The 18,858-nt window shown below is 49.7% G+C and overlaps 1 pseudogene; it reads right to left on the bottom strand.

Moving 5' to 3' along the window:
* Window positions 1-562: 562 nt before the first annotated feature.
* LOC103001303 (histone H3.3A-like) lies at window positions 563-971 on the bottom strand (annotated as a pseudogene).
* Between the last annotated feature and the right edge of the window lie 17,887 nt (window positions 972-18,858).

Here is an 18,858-nt window from a genome sequence, read left to right as displayed (position 1 = left end):
ACATTTAATTAAAAAATGTTGACACTACAATATATAAAATAGCTATTATAAATGCACATAGTGTATTCTATAGCTGCAGGTTTACTTTTTTTTTTTTTTTTAAGGAAACTGTAAGTTACACTGTGGTTAAGACTTGTATCTTCACCCTTGAAAAAGCCCACATTCTATCACAGTGATGTATGGTCAGACTTAACAGCCCCAATTGTTAAACACTTGGGTCAAGTCATAACCAGTTTACTGCAAAAGGACCCTGTACACATTTATCAATTCTAGTACCTTAACAGCTACCCACCAAGTCATTAACATACAGAAACATGCATCATGAGAAGCAAGAAATATCACCCATCCCTTCTGCATATTAGCAACTTGTCACTCCTGAGCGACAGTGCTCATGTCACTGGGGTCTGTGAACAGTCACTTTTCGCATTCATCCTGAGTGAAAGATGGAATGACTTAAGTACAAATGCAGCATATTATAAACAATTTCTTACAGAAGAAGTCACCAAGTAAACCGAAGTATTTTACAGAATTTACTACAAAACACCATAAAAACTTCCTTCACTTAAGCTCTCTCTCCCCGTAGCCGGCGAGCCAACTGGATGTCTTTGGGCGTGATGGTGACTCACAGCGTGGATGGCACACAGATTAGTATCTTCAAATAAAACCCACCAGGTACGCTTCACTAGCCTCCTGAAGCGCACCAATGGCGGCACTCTGAAACCTCAAGTCGGTTTTGAAATCCTGGGCGATCTTCCTCACCAACCTCTGGAACGGCAGCTTCCGGATCAGAAGCTCAGTGGATTTCTGGTAACGACGGATTTCTCCAAGAGCAAGGGTCCCGGCCCTGTAGCGATGAGGTTTTCTCATCCCGCCGGTAGAGGGGGCGCTTTCCCGGCCGCTTTAGTGGCCAGCCGTTTGCGGGGCGCTTTGCCATCGGTGGACTTACTAGCAGTCTGCTTGATTCAGGCCATTTTCTTTCACCCAATGCCGAAGTCTTACACCGCTTCTCGGACCGCCGCGCCGCTCCTGCTGCCCAGTAAAGAGCTGCAGTTGCCGAGCTAATGGAAGAAGCTCCTCCGGCTAACGACCAAACCGCTCTGCGCCCTTCATTCCTTTTTAAGGCTTATTAATATTTCATTGCATGTATATACTATATTTTGCTTATTCTTTCATCCATCAGTGGACACTTGGGTTATTTCTACCTTTTGGCTATTGTGAATAATGCTGCTGTGCACGTGGGTGCACAAATATCTGTTTAAATCCCTGCTTTCAATTCTTTGGGGGTACATTCCTAGAGAAGGGATTGCTGGATCATATCATAATTCTATGCTTAATTTTTTGAGGAACCACTGCACTGTTTTCCACAGTAGCTGCACCATTTTACCTTTCCACCAGCAATGCACAAGGGTTTCAATTTCTCCACCTGCTTGCCGACACTTATTTTGTTGTTGATTTAAATAATAGCCATCCTAATAGATGTGAAATGAAAACTTTTAGTTTTTAAATAATTGCTGAGTGTCACTGGATATTAGAAGAAAGTCTGATTGAGATTCTCTCCCTGAGTTTCAATTGCCCAGGAATCTCTGTGGCTGATGCAGTCAAAATGAGGTCATTTCTGCTTCCAGGACCATTCCTAGAAGAAACAAGAAGGGCCCTTGCTCCTGTTGCTTGTTCCTGCCACATGGTGTCGCTGTTGAAGACTTGTCCTGCACAGTCTGAAGGACATCGTTCGCCTGTTGCTACGCTGATGTCTCTGTTGTTTCAGATCCCTCCATGGGCGCCACTAGATCTACCAAAGGAAACAACAGGCCTTGGCTAAGATTACAGTTCCTCTATTAAATTGGACAAATATTTACTGAGTGCCTACTATGTGCCAGGCATTGAGCTAGGTCCTGGGAAAACATCAGAACAAAATAGACAATGATCCCTGCCCTTCTGTGGGCTAGACAATAAACAAGGACCACAGTAAACAGTAAATTACAAAGCATGTTAAAAGGTGTTAAGCACAATGGGAAGATGAAAGAATAAAACAGGATAAGGGGATTGGGAGTGTGTGGTGGGGAGTTGAGTGAGAGCTGCATCACTGGGAAGACCTTGAATCAAGTCTTGAAGGAGGTGAGCTGTCCCTGGAGGAAGAGTTCCAGGTAGATGGGCCAGTCCTATGGCAGGAGTATTTAGGATATGTTTGAAGTCAGAGTGAGTGAGCGGGATGGGAGCAGGAGAGCAAAGCCTTAGGGACCATCATAAGGACTTTGGTTTTTACCCTGAGTGAGATGGGGATGCACTGCAGGATTCTGAGCAGAGAAGTGACTTGATCTGACTTGTTTTTTTTTTTAACTTAAGTATTTATTACTTTTGCAATTTAAAGACTTTATTTTTTGGAGCAGTTTTAGGTTCACAGCAAAATTGAGAGGAAGGTACAGAGATTTCTCATATATTTCTGGCCCCCACACAGGCAAGCGTCCCCCATTATCAACATCCCCCAACAGAGTGGGACATTCGTTATAATCGATGAGCCTACAGTGACATGCCATTATCACTCAGAGACCATAGTTTACATTAAGGTTCACTCTTTTTTAAAAAAAATTATTTATTTATTTTTGGCTGCGTTGGGTCTTTGTTGCTGCGTGCGAGCTTTTCTCTACTTGCAGTGAGCAGGGACTACTCTGTTGCAGTGCGTGGGCTTCACATTGCGGTGGCTTCTTTTATTGTGGAGCACGGGCTCTAGGTGTGTGGGCTTCAGTAGTTGTGGCATGTGGGCTCAGTAGTTGTGTCTCGAGGGCTCCAGAGTGCAGTTTTATATGTTGTGGCACACGGGCTTAGTTGCTCCGCGGCATGGAGATCTTCCTGGACCAGGGATTGAACCCAGGTCCCCTGCATTGGCTGGCAGATTCTTAACCACTGCGCCACCAGGGAAATCCGGGTTCACTCTTGATGTTGCATATTCTGTGGGTTTGGACAAATGTATAATGACGTGTATCCATCCTTATAGGATCACACAGAGCATTTTCACTCCTCTGTGCTCTCTGACTCAACGTTTTAAAAGTTTCACTGTGGCTTATGTGTTGAGAATGAATTGAAGGGTAAGGGGCAGGGACAGAAGCACGCAGACCAGTTAGGAGGCCATGACAATGATCCCAGGTCACAGGCATCATGTTTTACAAAATCATCACAGCCTGGAGCCTGGCCCTCTCCTCAGCCTCCTCAGCAAATCCTCCTGCTCTACCCCAGTCATCCTCTGCTTCAGGGCAGCACTGAAGACAACCACTGGTGATTGAGGACCTACTATGTGCTGGGCTTGGCTCAAGGTGCTTCCTGTTGATTGTTTCACTCAGTCTTCAAAGGCATTCACGAGGAAGGGATTGTTCCACAGACATTTCAAAGCTCATGCTATGAATTGTGTCTTCCCCACCCCAAATTCATATGTTGCAGCTCTAAACCCCAATGTGGTGGTATTTGGAATGGGGCCTTTGGGAGGTAATTAGGTTTAGGTGAGGACATAAGGGTGGGGCCCCCATGATAGGATTTGTGCCCTTACAAGAAGAGACATAAGAGAGTTTGCGTCCTTTCTCTTTCCCTCCAACCCCTTGATCACAAACCAAGGAAAGCCATGTGAGCACACAGTGAGAAGGCGGCCGCAAGCCAGGAAGAGGGCTCTCACAGGGAACTGAATCTGTCGGCACCTTGATCTTGGACTTGCAGGACTCTCCAGGACTGTGAGAAATAAATGTCTGTTGTTTAATTCACCTAGTCTGTGGTATTTTGTTATAGCAGCCCAAGCTGACTAAGACAGCCCATTTTACAGACAAGGAAATAGAAGCCTCCGAGGTTTGGATGACCAGGTCACTCAGCTGGGGAGTGGTGGAGCATTGGGCTGGGCTGTGATGGGAGATTGGGGAGCCAGAGAGAACAGGGCTTGGGTGAGTCCTGCCTGTGGGCCTGGGGGGCCTGGCACTGAGGAGTTGCAGAGGGACAAGGCCAGGTCTTGGGGTGACTGGGCCTGGTGGGCTCCTGGCCCGGGTGACACCCTCTCTGTGGTTTCCCAGAGGCCAGGCTCTGGCTTTTCCAGACGTGCAGGGAGTCTGCGGGGGTTCCACTGAGGCCCTTCCTTGAGGCCTCCCAGCCTTGCTGGCAGCTGGAGCTGTCTAGGCTGGTGCTTCTGGAGGGGGCAGGTGGTGGTGGTGGTGGGGTGCAAAATGGGGAGGGGAAGGCACCCAATCCTGTCTCCCTGGGGCCTGTTCCTGCCCACTCTCAGAGAAGGTGGTGAAGAGGGCAGCATGTTAATGACAGTAATTGCTTTAATTATTTTTTTGTTTTGGAGAGTCATAAAATATGGCAGCTTGCTCAGTGCTAATCATGGTAATTAGGAGGGGCTGGGGGCCGTGCAATTGTCAATGAGGGGGAAGCATCAGCCTGCAAAGACAAAGAGAAGCAAATGGTCAGCCCCGCTTCCTCTTCCCTCCCCTCTTTCCCTCCCTTCCCTCCTACGCCTTTGGCCTTTTATTCCCTCTTTGGCCCACCTCCCTTCACTCCTCCTCCCTCTGCACCACCCCCTTGGGAGGGAGGCCTCTTTGATTCTGATGCATTGACTGCTGGGTTGGGGGTGGGGTGGACGGTGGCCTCAGCTGGTCTCAGGGATTGGCCTTGGGTCTGGGGGGCGCAGCTGTTCTGGGGAAGGCAGAGGAGAGTCGGATCACAAGCAGAGGTCTGTGCTGCTCTGGGCTCTTTCCTATGGCGTGCCCAGATGGGCAGCTTCACACAGCCTGCTTTGGACCAAACACCTTGACCCTCACAGATCCTCTCCTCTCAGGGGAGAGAGCAGAGCTGCATCCTTGAGCGAAGCTGGCTAAGCCTCAGGGAGTGGAAGCTGGGCCACCAGCCTGCTTCCCTTACCCCTAGCCAGCCAAGCATCACACGCTCTGCCAACATTTCCTGAGCTACCTACTCTGTGCCAGGCTGGAGATTCAGTGGGGAATCAGGCTCCCGGTCAGATGGAGAGTTGGACGTGTAAGAAGTAATGACCATCCAGGGGGGAATCAGAGGAACGGCACTCAGGCTAAAGGTGCCAATTCTTGGAAAGTCAGGGAAGGCTTCCTGGAGGAGGTGGCAGGGCCATCAGGAAGGACTTCCAAGAGGAAGCCATGTTTTCTGGGTCTTGCAAGGTGAGTAGTGGTTTCCTGGATGTGAGGGGAGGGAGGGTTCCAGGCTGAGAAGAGGGGAGGGCGGGAGATACAGCTAGAGAAATCGCTTTGGGTTAGATTGTGAGGGACCTCAAAGATCACACCATGGAATTTGTGCTTGACCTAGCCTTTGGGACCCCTATGCATGTGACTTGGGAAAGGGTGGGAGTCAGGAAGCTTTTTCTATGAGGAATAAATAAAAACATGTCGGTAAAGCACAGAGCACAGAGCATCAGTGGATGAGAGCAGTGCTGGTGTTGGTGACAATAACAAAGGGATTAGCCCAGGACAATGTCCAGGGACACATAGACGAACTCACGCAGGTACCTGGAGGCAGTTTTGCACAGACACGCGAGCTCCGATACACAGCACAGAGATACAAACACACAGTTACTGCCCCCCGCCCCCCAGATATGTACAGATCCACACACACACACACACACACACACACACAGAGTCATGCACACGCAGAAACACTCTGACAAAGACCAACACCAGACACACTCACTACACCAGATTCACCGATGTGTTGCACCTTTGAGGGACCTGCTAAGGCCAGAGATGTGCCCCAAATCCTCGGACTTGTTACTTTGCTCCCTGGGACCCTGGGCTGCAGGGCTGGGGCTGAGTCAGGGAGAATGTCTTCTGCAGATCTCCCCAGCAGCCCTTCTGCCAGAACATGACCCTTGGCACTGCAGCTAGAGAGCCTGAGGCCAGCTGTCAGGAAGAACTGTCCACATGAGAAGCCAGCTTTCTGCAGCCAGGGGTGCCACTCACCACCCCAGGCCTGAGCCACTGGTGAGGTGGACATACCTGGTTTGGGGCAGGGAGCCGTTTCAGCCCAAGCAGAACTCTCACCCTCTTCCAAGACCAGGGTCTCAGAATCACCAGGACCCTCCTCTGGTGGGCTTAGGCAGAGAAGCTGTGAGCTCACAGGGGAGCACATAATGCGTGGTGCATGCAAATATCTGCTGTGGATGGTAAAAAGGGCCTTGTAACAGGAGGGATAGTGGTTTGGGTTCTGGGGGGCACTTCTGGATTGTGAGGGGTGTGAGGAACAACAGAGGGGCATAGAGGCTCCTGGGGTCTGGCGAGGGGTACTAGGTGTGTCGGAGAGAAGGGCTTGCTGGGGGCTAGGCACTGTTCAAGATGAGTTGCATGTGTGAACTTGTTTAATCCTTGTGGCACCCAACGAAGCTCGTGCCGTTAGCATCCCATTTTACAGATGTGGACTTAAAGGGCCCTGTGCAATTCACACTGTTGGGAAGTGGGAGGCTGATAGGAACCCCGGCAGCTGGGCCTCAGAGCCCTGCCTCATCAAAGCACTTCCCATGACAGGACTTGGTGGTCTGTCCCTGCCGGTTCCTCTTGAGAACGATAGTGATCTCTTGGTCCTTGTGTCCCAGGAGCCAGCAGAGGCCCAGCGCATGGTAGTTGTTCACCAAGTCTGGATGGAAGGACAGGAGGAAAGGAGGGAGGAAGGGAGGAACAATTCAAAGCAGGGGCTGGCCCCGAGGGTCTGCGGGCATCTCAGAACTCCCATCTCATCCCTGTACCCCTTCCCCACCTGTTGGGGGCCCTCCCGTTCCTGCCACCACGCCTGAGCCTCAGGTGTCCCAAAGCTCAGTTTCCTTCTTGTCCAGTTTCATTTTCTTACCAGACAAATGAGAGGCTGGGTCTGCCTTCCCGCTCACATCAACAGGCTGGTTGTCAGCTGCAATGACATCTGTGCTTGTCAGAAAAATTAAGAAGAAAGTGAAAGAAGCCGCAGCCCTAGAACTGCTGGCTGGAGAGGGAATCTGGGCCTGGCCTCTTCTGGGAAGACCCCTTCCCCCAGCATCTCACAGGAGGCCCAGGGGGCAGGCCTAGGCCAGAGTGGACACAACTTCTCCACCTACATTCTCTTCCCTTGAGAGGGAGTGTGGTGAACAGTGTGGCTTCTGGAAATCCCGGCTCCGGACAGCCCAGCTGTTTGTTTGGGCAAGTTGCTTAACCGCTCTGTATCTTAGTTTTCCCATCTATAAAATGGGGATGATGTTGTGAGGGTTAAATGAATTAATATCTGTAAGCACTTGGAACTGAATATACGTCTGGCACTTAGTATTTTGTTTGTGTTTGTGTTATTTTTCTTTTCTTCCTTGTCCTAGGGATTGTGCCCCTGAGTGAGGGGCTCAGTCCATCTGTGTGGTGGAGCTAGACTAGGGAGAGCTCCCTATGGACTGGGCAGGTTGGAGAAAGCTTCATTCATTCTACAGATTTTTATTGACTCCAAGCCCCTGGTCCCTGCCCTTGGGGATCCCCAGTCTGGTAGGGGGAGGCAGACATGTAAACAGATTATTACAAAAGGCAAGTAATATAATGTTCAGAAAAAAGAGGAGGAAGCATCTAATGGGAGTGGAGAGCGGTGGAGCGAGGAGGTCAGGGAAGGCTTCCTGGAGGAGGTGGCAGAAGCATTACATGGAAGTGTGAGGAAGAGTTTTCCAGGTGGCCCTAGGGTGGAAGTCTTTCTAGGGAGACTGGGCATCAGGAGCAGGCTGTGAGGGGCCGGGTCAACTGTGTTCAGGAGCCTGGGCTTTATCCTAAAGGCAGTGGGAGAACTGGTGAGGGGTGTATGTGGAGTAGACAAAGACACAGTCAGCTTGAAGGAGGTGGCTGGGTCAATGATTGGAGGCTGAATGGGACGCCTACTCACTTGGTCCCCTTTCTCATTCATTTCTGTAGCCCCAGCTACCCTGGCTGGCCCAGGTCATGGGCATTTCTGGCTACCACTAGTGGATGAACCTAGGATAGGACCTCTGTGATCATCCAGGCCCAAGACGGCTGGGACCAGAGAGGGGGCTTGGCCTTAGCAGGAGGGTGCAGAGCTGAGGATCTGGGGACTTCTTTTCAGGACTGTGAGCTCCTGGCTGCCCCCATATCTCAGCCTGGATCAGCCCTGGTGGGGAGAAGCAGGTCACAGAGACAGCTGGGCTCGGCCGGCTCTGTCCAGCAGGGGGCAGCCGCAGTGCGTGGATGAGTGCGTCTGGCCACCACGGCTCAGCTCTGCACCACTGGCACTTTGGAAAGGGTCTCTGGGGGGGGGGGGTTAGACGCAGTGTATCAAGGCCTTCCTAGGTGAGCTGAAGGGCAGGGGTAGGGACACCTTCATACCCTCAGGACAGTCCTGCCGGATGACGAGAATGCCGGTAGGACCCCAGAGTCCGGATCAGATGCTCCAGTAATTTCAACCCTGGAAGCACACTAGAATCACCTGGGCAGTGTTAAAAACATACCCATTGCCTGGTGCCCTCCCCAGATCAACTGAGTCAGAGTCTCCGGGGGCAGGGCCCAGGGCCAGCAATAAAAAAATCTCCCCTGATGGTCCTAATGCACACTGAACTACCTGGTTGCAGGGATTTGAGAGTGAATGGACAAATGTCAGGGCCCTCTTTGCCCTCCTGGGGGTAGATCTGCATCATTTACATTGCGTGACCACGATGTCACAGGAGTTGGCTCCTGCCATCTCGAGGCTGCGAGAAGGTGGTGAGCAGGGCGCACTACAAGAGGTACCTGTTCCCACCTGCCCCAGGGTGAGGCATTCAGAGCGGGCTGTAGCGTGTGTGTCCACGAACATGTATGAGCATCCCTGGGTGTGGGCAGGCATATTCTGTGTGAAGGTGCTGGGTACCTGCATGTGTGGAGATGTCTCTCCTCTGGGCAGGTGCAGGTACCTCTGGGCCTGTTCTGCCTGCATGGACATGCATGCTCTTGCCTTTGTGCTACATGTATGTGTCAGTGCACACGAGTGTGGCTCTCTGCCCGTCTCTGTGAGCTTTCTCTGTGCCTGCAGGTGTTTCTCTGAGTACACGCGTGTCTTTGCACATACACATTTGTCTCTGCGTCCCGGTGTCTCATGTGAGGCTGTCTCAGGGCTGGCTCATGGTCTTGGGTCCTTGGGAACCGATGATGGATTTGAAGCTCTGCTTTTGAAGGTATTTTTCCTCTTTCTCTCTCTCCTTCCCATCTGATCGTGCAGCCTCCCCAAAGACCACACACAGGCGAGTTCTGTGTGGACAGAGTCAAGTGTGGGTTTAGAAAACCCACAGCCCCTCCAGGCAGTGTCTTTAGTCGGCCTCCAGGTGGGCAGCCAGTCTCACTGGGAGAAGTTGCTCAGAGCCCACGCGGCATGTGCCAGGCCCACCGCCCCTCCCTGCCAGCATCTTGGAAAGGCCGTAAGTGGGAAGGAGCTACTCAGGGCCAGATGGGGCCCCGAGGGCTCCCAGGCTGCTGATTAAATTGACACACTTTATATCAATATTCTTTATGTATTTGTTCAACATTTATTTAGTGGAGGGGGTAAAAGTGATATTCTGTTAGTAAAAACGGTGATCTGCTTATAGTAAAAACGAGATTTATCGCCTGCACCGAGCATCGCAGACATCTTAATATATTTAGAGTTGCTTTTGATATCAGAGTTTTTCTGTCATTTATAATCAGAGGTGCATTATCTCTCACTCTGAGGATGGAGATTACTTACATAGATGTGGTTACGAAGTTTGTTCCCATAGACGGGACTCTATCAGGCATTATTTGGTTTGAGAATTTCAGCCAGCTCTGCAAGGCCATGTTTAACCTGAATAAATACTGCCTTGTAGTGAGTTAGAAAAGGGTGCCTCGTTCAGGCTGCCTCAGTCCTGTGGACGCACAGCTTTGGGGGTCGAGGTTGGATGGGACTTCAGCGCCGCCTTGGCCTCACTCAGCTCTGGGTGGGCGGTGTGGACTGGATGTGTGTGTGTTAGTGGTCTATCTGATGTTTGTACGCATGAAGTGTCCACTGTGTTTTGTGTGGCTGGTGTGTGATGTGTGGGTCTGCGTGGGGTGTGTAATGAACTGAACATATGATGTCTGCATGTAGTGAAGAATGGGTTTGTGTGGGTAGTGGTCACGTGTGGGAGGAGGGATGGTGAGGGTGAGGCAGGCGTTATGAGTGGTTTTTTTTAAACATCTTTATTGGAGTATAATTGCTTTACAAAGGTGTGTTAGTTTCTGCTTTATAACAAAGTGAATCAGTTATACATATACATATGTCCCCATATCTCCTCCCTCTTGCGTCTCCCTCCCACCCTCCCTAACCCACTCCTCTAGGTGGTCACAAACCACAGAGCTGATCTCCCTGTGCTATGCGGCTGCTTCCCACTAGCTATCTATTTTACGTTTGGTAGTGTATATATGTCCATGCCACTCTCTCACTTTGTCACAGCTTACCCTTCCCCCTCGTCACATCCTCAAGTCCATTCTCTAGTAGGTCTGTGTCTTTATTCCCATCTTGCCCCTAGGTTCTTCATGACCTTTTTTTTTTCTTAGATTCCCTATATATGTGTTAGCATACGGTATTTGTTTTTCTCTTTCTGACTTACTTCACTCTGTATGACAGACTCTAGGTCCATCCACCTCACTACAAATAACTCAGTTTTGTTTCTTTTTATGGCTGAATAATATTCCATTGTATGTACGTGCCACATCTTCTTTATCCATTCATCTGTTGATGGACACTTGGGTTGCTTCCATGTCCTGGCTATTGTAAATAGAGCTGCAATGAACATTTTGGTACATGACTCTTTTTGAATTATGGTTTGCTCAGGGTATAGTTATGAGTGTTTGTTGTATGTGCCTTCTGCTGGATTGGGTGAAAGGGGTGTGCCTGGGTGTGGGGGGCTGTGTAGTGTATGGTGTGAGTATGCAATTCTGTGAATGGGGTTCTTGGAGACAGGTTCAAGGTCTCAGCCCTCCAGCCTAGCTTTGGAGTTGGCCCAACCTTGGGCAGGCCTCCCCAAGGCCCCTCTCCAGCCTCAGGTTCCATCCTGTTGCTGTCCCAACCATACTGCTCTTGGGGGGCCAACAGGGTCCTGTCGGCGCTGAAGGAAATAGTCCTTTAGGTAAGAGGGACAGTTGGTGGCAGTTGGCATTGAAACTTTGCCCTGGCCCGAGCCTGCCTGTGTGGAGTCTTCTTCCCCACCCTCACCCCAGGCCTCTGTTTGGGCCTCCACCATCTGAACCACTGCAATAGCTTCTCATCTGACCTCCCTGCCTCTCTGCCCACACCCCCCCCCCCCCCCATTCATTCCCCACGCTGCAGCCAAAATGTTTCTCCAAAACTCAAATCTGGGCATATCCCTCCTTACTTCAAACCCTTCAGTGACCCCTCAATGCCTATAATATGAAGGCCAAGCCCCAAGCCACAGGCCGCTGACAACTGACCCTCATCTGCCTTTCTACCCACCCCTCCCCCCAGGCTCACTATGGCACTGTTTTCTTGGACACCAGTGTGAGGTCAAGCCTCTAGCTCTTCCCTCTGCTGGGCCTCTTACCCCTCTGGGCCGGTGCCTCCTCCTCCTTACCCAGCCTAGCCAAGCCCCTTGGAAGCCTTCTCTGCCCTTTTTTTTTTTTTTAAATTTTATTTATTTATTTATGTATCCATTTATGGCTGTGTTGGGTCTTTGTTTCTGTGCGAGGGCTTTCTCTAGTTGTGGCAAGTGGGGGCCACTCTTCATCGCGGTGCGCGGGCCTCTCACTGTCACGGCCTCTCTTGTGGCGGAGCACAGGCTCCAGACGCGCAGGCTCAGTAATTGTGGCTCACGGACCTAGTTGCTCCGCGGCATGTGGGATCTTCCCAGACCAGGGCTCGAACCCGTGTCCCCTGCATTGGCAGGCAGATTCTCAACCACTGCGCCACCAGGGAAGCCCTCTCTGCCCTTTCTATACAGAATTGCTGAATCCTCACTCACAACCTCCATTAAGGCTCCCTGCTCTGCATTGTAATGGTCAGCTGGGCTGTGTATCCCCACCGAACAGTGGCTTCCTTTGGGGCTGCCTGAGGGATGCTCCTGGGCCAGACTCCAACTTCTGGGGGACCCACCCCGAGCGGGGCTCCAGTGCCCACCCATGCTCTAGTGGGGGTGACGATCAGAGAGAGTGATGTCTTCCCTCTCTTTCCCCCATTTAGGCGGGCAGCTGGCCTGAGCTTCTTTGCCTCTAGGGAGGTTTGCGTTTTGAGACATCTGGAAGACACTTCTCTGTTGGGGTTTTGTTTCCCTAAAGCTGGAGCCTCTCTAGGGGATTAAGCAGGGTGTCTGGGTGGGAGAGGGGAGAGAAAATAAAAATGGGAGCAAGGAATTCCTCCCGACTAAAGGGAGAATCTTTACTGGGAGTGAGGGAAGTCTGGGGTTGCCCGGGTGGAGGAGACTCATGTGTATTTCCTGGAAGGACCTTGGAGAAGGTGGGGTCCCCCAGGCGCTGAGTGGTTCCCAGCCTGGCCAAGGGTGCTGGTAGGGGAGCTGAAGGAGCCCTGGGGGCCAGGACAGTAGTGTCTCCATAGGAGTCATTGTTGAGTGACGGCCACGATGAGAGTGGATGTCCTCTTAAGGCTGAAATACAACAGTGTTATATTTCCCCAGAGCCTCGGTACTACACTGAGGATACTTAGACCCTGGGGTGCAGCGGCGTTGGTAGGATGGCAAGTGAGTCATTGTGCCTCATCTGTAAAGTAGAGATAAGAATCGTATCTCCCATTATTATGATATCACTTATATGTGAAATCTAAAATGTGGCACAAATGAACTTATCTACAAAACAGAAACAGACTCACAGACATAGAGAACAGACTTGTGGTTGCCAAGGGGGAGGGGGCGTGGGGGAGGGAAGGACTGGGAGTTTGAGATTAGCAGGTGCAAACTATAACATATAGAATGGATAAACAAGGTCGGTCTTACTGTATAGCACAGGGAACTATATTCAGTATCCTGGGATAAACCATAATGGAAAAGAATCTGAAAAAGAATGTGTATATGGATAACTGAATCACTTTGCTGTACAGCAGAAATTAACACAACATGGTAAATTAACTATACTTCAATTAAAAAAACAAAAAAACAAAGAAACCTGAAGGCTGTTGTCACCACATGATACATGCCAGCTCCTTACTGGACCAAACTGGAGATTTTTTTGGACCTGCGAGCAGGTCCTCAGAGGAGTGTAAGTTTTCATCCTTCAGTAACAGAACCACCACCAGCTGTCTCCCCTTTTTCTGGCAAAGAAAACCCGGAATTTTCCCCTTCAGCAAACTGCTTGGTGACTGACTATCTTCTCTGGTGTATGGACCTTCATCTAGCACGTTAAAACACTCCGTTTTTTTTAAAAATTTTTTTATTTAATGGACCTCTGCACCCTGACAGTTCTCAGTAAATGTGAGCTATGATATAGGAATCAGTCTGCACACTTAAGTATGCAAGAAATAGTATATTTCCCACCTTTCACACTGATTTTATTAACTCACCTTGAGCTCCCATTTTCCTCTGGGGATCTGGGAAATTCAGCCTCAGCCAGTTTTGGGGCCAAGCTGGAGATCTGTGTGTGTGTGTGTGTGTGTGTGTGTGTGGAGCTTCCTGTACTCTAAGTAGTGTGAAGCTGTAGGCCAAGCAGGAGCAGATAGGGAACCAAGGAGGCATTACTGAGGCTTCCCTACTGAGGGGCCTCAGGTAGGGAACCGGAGGGCTGATGCAGAGAGTGCCACTGAAAAGAAGGCACAGGTGCCGCCCTGCTGCTAATGTGTGGCCTGGCATTCCTCCTTGGGGACACGTCCAGGACACCTGTCTGACTTATCCATCAGAAGCATCCTGCTCTCTCTGACCTACCAGAGCACTCTATTTGTGCTCTGTGAGGGCACTGACCTCAGCCGGTCTCGGGCTGTGGTGTTGATTCCATTGGATTCAATTCAATTTGAGTCTATTGAGTTCAACACGGCTGGACTCTGTGTCAGATGCTGAAGGTAAAAGAATGAACAAATTAGACTTGACTCCTGTCAGTAGTTTAGTGGGGCCACTTGCTGGTAGACACATGATGAAAATATGTGCTGCCATGAGAGTGGGGTACGGGGGGCATCAAGCAAGAATCAGTGAAGGCTTCCTAGAAAGATGCCGCCTTGAAGCCAAGACTGAGGGAGGAAGGGTGGTTCAGGTGGGAATGGTGTGTGCTGGAGACTGGAGGCCAGAGAGCGTGGGGTCTGGAGATGACCTCTCCGGGGCACAGAGACATTTGGAAGGCCATGGGGAGATGGAGAGGATGGAAGCCAGAGCGGCGGACTGGACTGGGTCACACAGGGCTCTGGAGGCCTTACACTGAAGGGTTTGGACCTTACCTATGGGTAACATGGAGCCGTTGGAGGAGAGTGACATTGTTATATTTCAGCCTTAGAGAGCATCCTGTCTGTGATGTGGAGGGTGGCTTTGAGGGTAGGCTGATACATGTTTAATAACTAGCTCTCTGGAAAAAAACCCTTTTGCAAATTTCTGTGATGTAAATACTTCCAGCATGATTGGTTTCAAGCCCCCCAGGGGATGACAGACATCGGAATGTGGAGCTGGGATGGGATGCTGATAGTCTGAACTCCTGAGCTGGGACCAGCCGGCTCCAGCTCACCACTGGTTGCAGGGGAGCAAGGAGGCCTTATTTCTCTTACTAGAATGAGTGGGTGAGCAAGCATCTCTCATTTCCCTTTGTCTTCTGCTCCAGCACTGAGCATGGGCCCTGCACAGAGTTAGCACCGAGGCCCAGAAATATTCTGGAAGGATAACCAAGGCAGAAGAACCCTCAGGCGCGTCCCATCTTATCTCCTGGAGGAATCCCTATGAACCAGCTCTCACGAGGAAGTCAGAGGCAGGCAAGTGTGCCCCATGTGATCAGATTTCAGGGCTGAGGACAGGAGGAGAGCATGCTGGGATGGGAGGCTGATGAGCTGATGATAATAATTATAACAATTATGCAAAATACGCAAATAATAATTACAGAAAATCATGATTATTATTTGTGGGTGCGAGATGTCTCCAGCTTTTTGGAACTGCACAGAGTCATCAGATGTCCCTTTTCCCGTGGGACTGGGAGTGTCATAGCCAAGCTCAGGGCTGTGTAGCAGGGGCTGGGTTTTACATTTCTTGCTAGACAGCTGGCTCCTGCCCCGAGCTGGTGGGATCCAGCCTTCCCACCAGCTGGATGGGGACCCAGTGCCAGGCCAGGCTGGGCCAGACAGCGAGGTCAGGAAAGGCAGGTCTCCCCCTCTACTCCCTCTCCTGCCCCTCACACAAGACCCTAGTGGCATAATAAGGGCCCTCTTTTAGAAATCCAACAGGAGTTGCCATAGGGCTGGGAAACTTAGGTGAACTGGATATAATATGGCTCCAGGACCTCCACAGCTGGAGGGAGTTCATTAACTCTATTAACATGATTCAGGGGCTTCCCTGGTGGCGCAGTGGTTAAGAATCCGCCTGCCAATGGAGGGGACATAGGTTCAAGCCCTGGTCTGGGAAGATCCCACACGCCACGGAACAACTAAGCCCGTGCGCCATAACTACTGAGCCCATGAGCCACAACTACTGAGCCCACGTGCCACAACTAATGAAGCTGGCATGCCTAGAGCCCGTGCTCCGCAACAAGAGAAGCCACTGCAATGAGAAACCTGTACACCGCAACAAAGAATAGCCTCTGCTCGCTGCAAATAGAGAAAGCCCATGTACAGCAATGAAGACCCAATGCAGACAAAAATAAATAAAATAAATAAATTTATAAAAAACCCAAACAAACCATGATTCAGGTTCAGTTCCTTGTGTCTGCTTTTTCTGCTTTGCTATCAGTTAGGCAGTTCTCTCTCTCTCTCTTTTTTTCCCCATCTGTTCCAAACTCCTGAGAGAAGAAATTTGATTGGCTCAGCTGATAACCATAGTCTCTTTGTAGAGCTTTTTGTGTCAAGCCATGTGATAGGCTATTAGGTGGCCTATGGATGAGCTGCTCTTGTGTCAGGTGCTCATTTGTGGCCCAATCAGATGTCAGCTCTGAGCTGGAAGCCTTTGGCAGCAGAGATTCAAACAGAAGTTGGTTGCATGGTGGCAGACCTGTCCTGTGTTGAATGTAAGTCTTGATACTTCATTCAGTAGGTGATGGTGAATCTTGAAAGGTTTTTGAGGATGTGATTTGATTGAAGCTGGGACTTGGGAAGATTAATCTGGTCACAGGGAAGAGGATCATTGGAGGTGGAAAGGAGGGAGGCAGGGCGGCCAGGTAATTGGCTACTGCTTTAGCGCAGTGAAAAATGAACTGAGCTGATATAATTTAGAGGGTGGGGCTCCTAGGGAGCCAGATTTAAGGAAGCTCTCACTTTCAGGGTTTGTCATTAGCAAGGATCCGACAGTGCCTCCTTAAATGTGCCTCTCTCACCACACCCTGTGGTGGGGCGGGGGGATGAGGAAGGCAGCTGAATTTATAAGCTGTAACTGGTGAATTGCAGGTGGTGAGGGAGTGGGACTCCCTGCAGCGGTGAATGCTGAGGCTTCTGGTGTTAAGGCCTCCAGAGGATGAAGAGGCCAGGCCTGGAGTTGGGGAAGCAGAGGAGGGAGGGGCAGGTTTAGGGAGGAGGCTGATAAATTCACTTTGGGATACGCTGAGTTTCAGGTGCTTGCGGGCTATTAAGGGTGAGATTTCTAGTAGACGGATGGGAATGTGGGTCTGAAGCACGGAGAGGAGTCAGAGATGGAGAGATGGCCTTTGATAGGTGTCAAGCGTAGAGTTGATCACGAGGTGTCATGTGTGCCCGGCACAGAGCACATGCTCAGGAAATGTTTGGTAAACAATGTTTGAAGTCCTGGGAGTACACTTGCTCCCCCAGGGAATGGTGCAGGGAGGCACGAGTCTCTAATGGTGAAATTTCAGGCATCTAACAATATCCCCTGGATTAGCGACATTTCATTGGCTCAGCTGATAACCATAGTCTCTTTTAGCTGATAACCATAGACATTTGTGGCTAGGAGGAGATTCTTTAGCGGCCCTTAAGATGACCCCAAGCTCATATTTATGTATCTGCCTTGTCCTCAAGGATGTGTGAAGCATGAATGCCCGGTTGAAGAGTTGAGGATCAAGGGTCAGGAGACCTCCTCCCTCTTCTCTGACCGTGAAGGTCTCTGGTCTCCTAAGAAATGTCTTTTGGGGGACTTCCCTGGTGGTCCAGTGGGTAAGACTCCACGCTGTCAATGCAGGGGGCCCGGGTTCGATCCCTGGTCGGGGAACTAGATCCCGCATGCATGCCACAACTAAGAAGCCCGCATGCTGTAACTAAGAAGCCCTCATGCCGCAACTAAGAAGTCCACGTGCCACAACTAAAAGATCCTGCGTGCCTAACTAAGACCCAGCACAGCCAAAATAAATAAATAAATAAAAATAAATCTTAAAAAAAAAAAAAGGAAGAAATGTCTTTTGGGAATCACCCAGAGATCATGTCTGGTCATCAGTGGAGCTGAGAGCATAACCCTCCACGCCTGCATGAGGTCTCAAAGGTGACTTTACCTTCATGAATTCATTTGAGCTCTATTATTTCCTTGTGATGGAGAACACACAGGACTCATTGTCCCCATTTTACAGATGAAGCACTGAGGCTCTGAGAGGTTAAATGACTAGCTGAGAGCCACATAACTGGTCAGGGAAGGCTGGATTGGAATCCAGGTCTACTTAAAAAAAACAAACAAAACATTCTCCTGAACCTAGAGGTCATCATGTATTCTAGGCTTTCCTGAGATATGTGATAGTAGGATGACATCAGAGCTATATAAATGGCTCATATTTATTAAGGACTTATTATGTGTCAGATATTGTATTTTTCATTTAAACCTCACAACAATTTTATGAGGTAAGCGTTATCATCCATCTATTGGCAAGAATAAAAAAGATAACATCCAGTTCTGGCCATGGTGTGGGAAGAGGACTCTTGCGTACATCAATGGGAGTGAGAATTGCTTATAAATGTTAGGGAACAAAATCAGCAGTAGCAATTAAAATTTAAAATACAAACACCCTCTAATTCACAAATCCCTCTTTTGGGAATCCATCCTATGGAAATAAAAACATCAGAACACAAGTATATGACATTCATTACAGCAGCATTTGTAGCAATGAAAAAGGAACAATTAACATCCATTAAGAGGGAAGTGAGTTAGGCTGTGGATGGTTTCAGAGGCAGTGAGGAAGGGGTGTTAACATCTGCATGCACCGACCTGGAGAGTTGTCCATGATCTGTTAAGTGAACAAAGCAAGTTTGGAGTAATGTGAATCCTCTTTTTAAAAATTAAATAAATTAGAAAGAACTAAAAAGACAGAAGACCCACATATGTTTTTTGTGTTTGTATGGGCCTAGAAAATTATCTGGAAGGATGTGCACCATCTGTTGTGACCTTGGGGAAATGATTTTGAAGGCAGGGAGGGGGAGAAAATGAATTTTTCATGCACTTCTGTATTCTTCAACTAATGTTGCCTGTGAAGTCGTGGGTGGCTTCATAGAGGTGGTGACGTTTGAGTTGAGTCTTGAAGGAAGAATGGGAGTTTGCCAGATAATGAAGTTGGGAGGGGCAACATTTTAGGTAGAGGTGCAGAGATGCAGGGAAAGGGCAACAGTCTCGTGGGGCTGCTCACTTCCTACTCTGTGCCCTGAGCCTCCACAGAGAGAGTGAAGATTAAAATGAGGTAACGTACGTGCAGCACCTGGGGCACAGTGGACCTCAGCTCCTGTGAACTGGACTGTCTAATTCTTGCCACATATCGGAATATGGATTAAAGATCATGTGTGGTGAATGCATATTAGGTACAAAGGATGGAGTAGGGATGAGGA

This window comes from Balaenoptera acutorostrata, chromosome 1 (genome assembly GCF_949987535.1).
Source record: "Balaenoptera acutorostrata chromosome 1, mBalAcu1.1, whole genome shotgun sequence".
NCBI classification, from domain to species: domain Eukaryota; kingdom Metazoa; phylum Chordata; class Mammalia; order Artiodactyla; family Balaenopteridae; genus Balaenoptera; species Balaenoptera acutorostrata.
The sequence above is the reverse complement of the archived record's forward strand: the minus strand, read 5'-3'. Positions and strand labels throughout refer to the sequence as shown.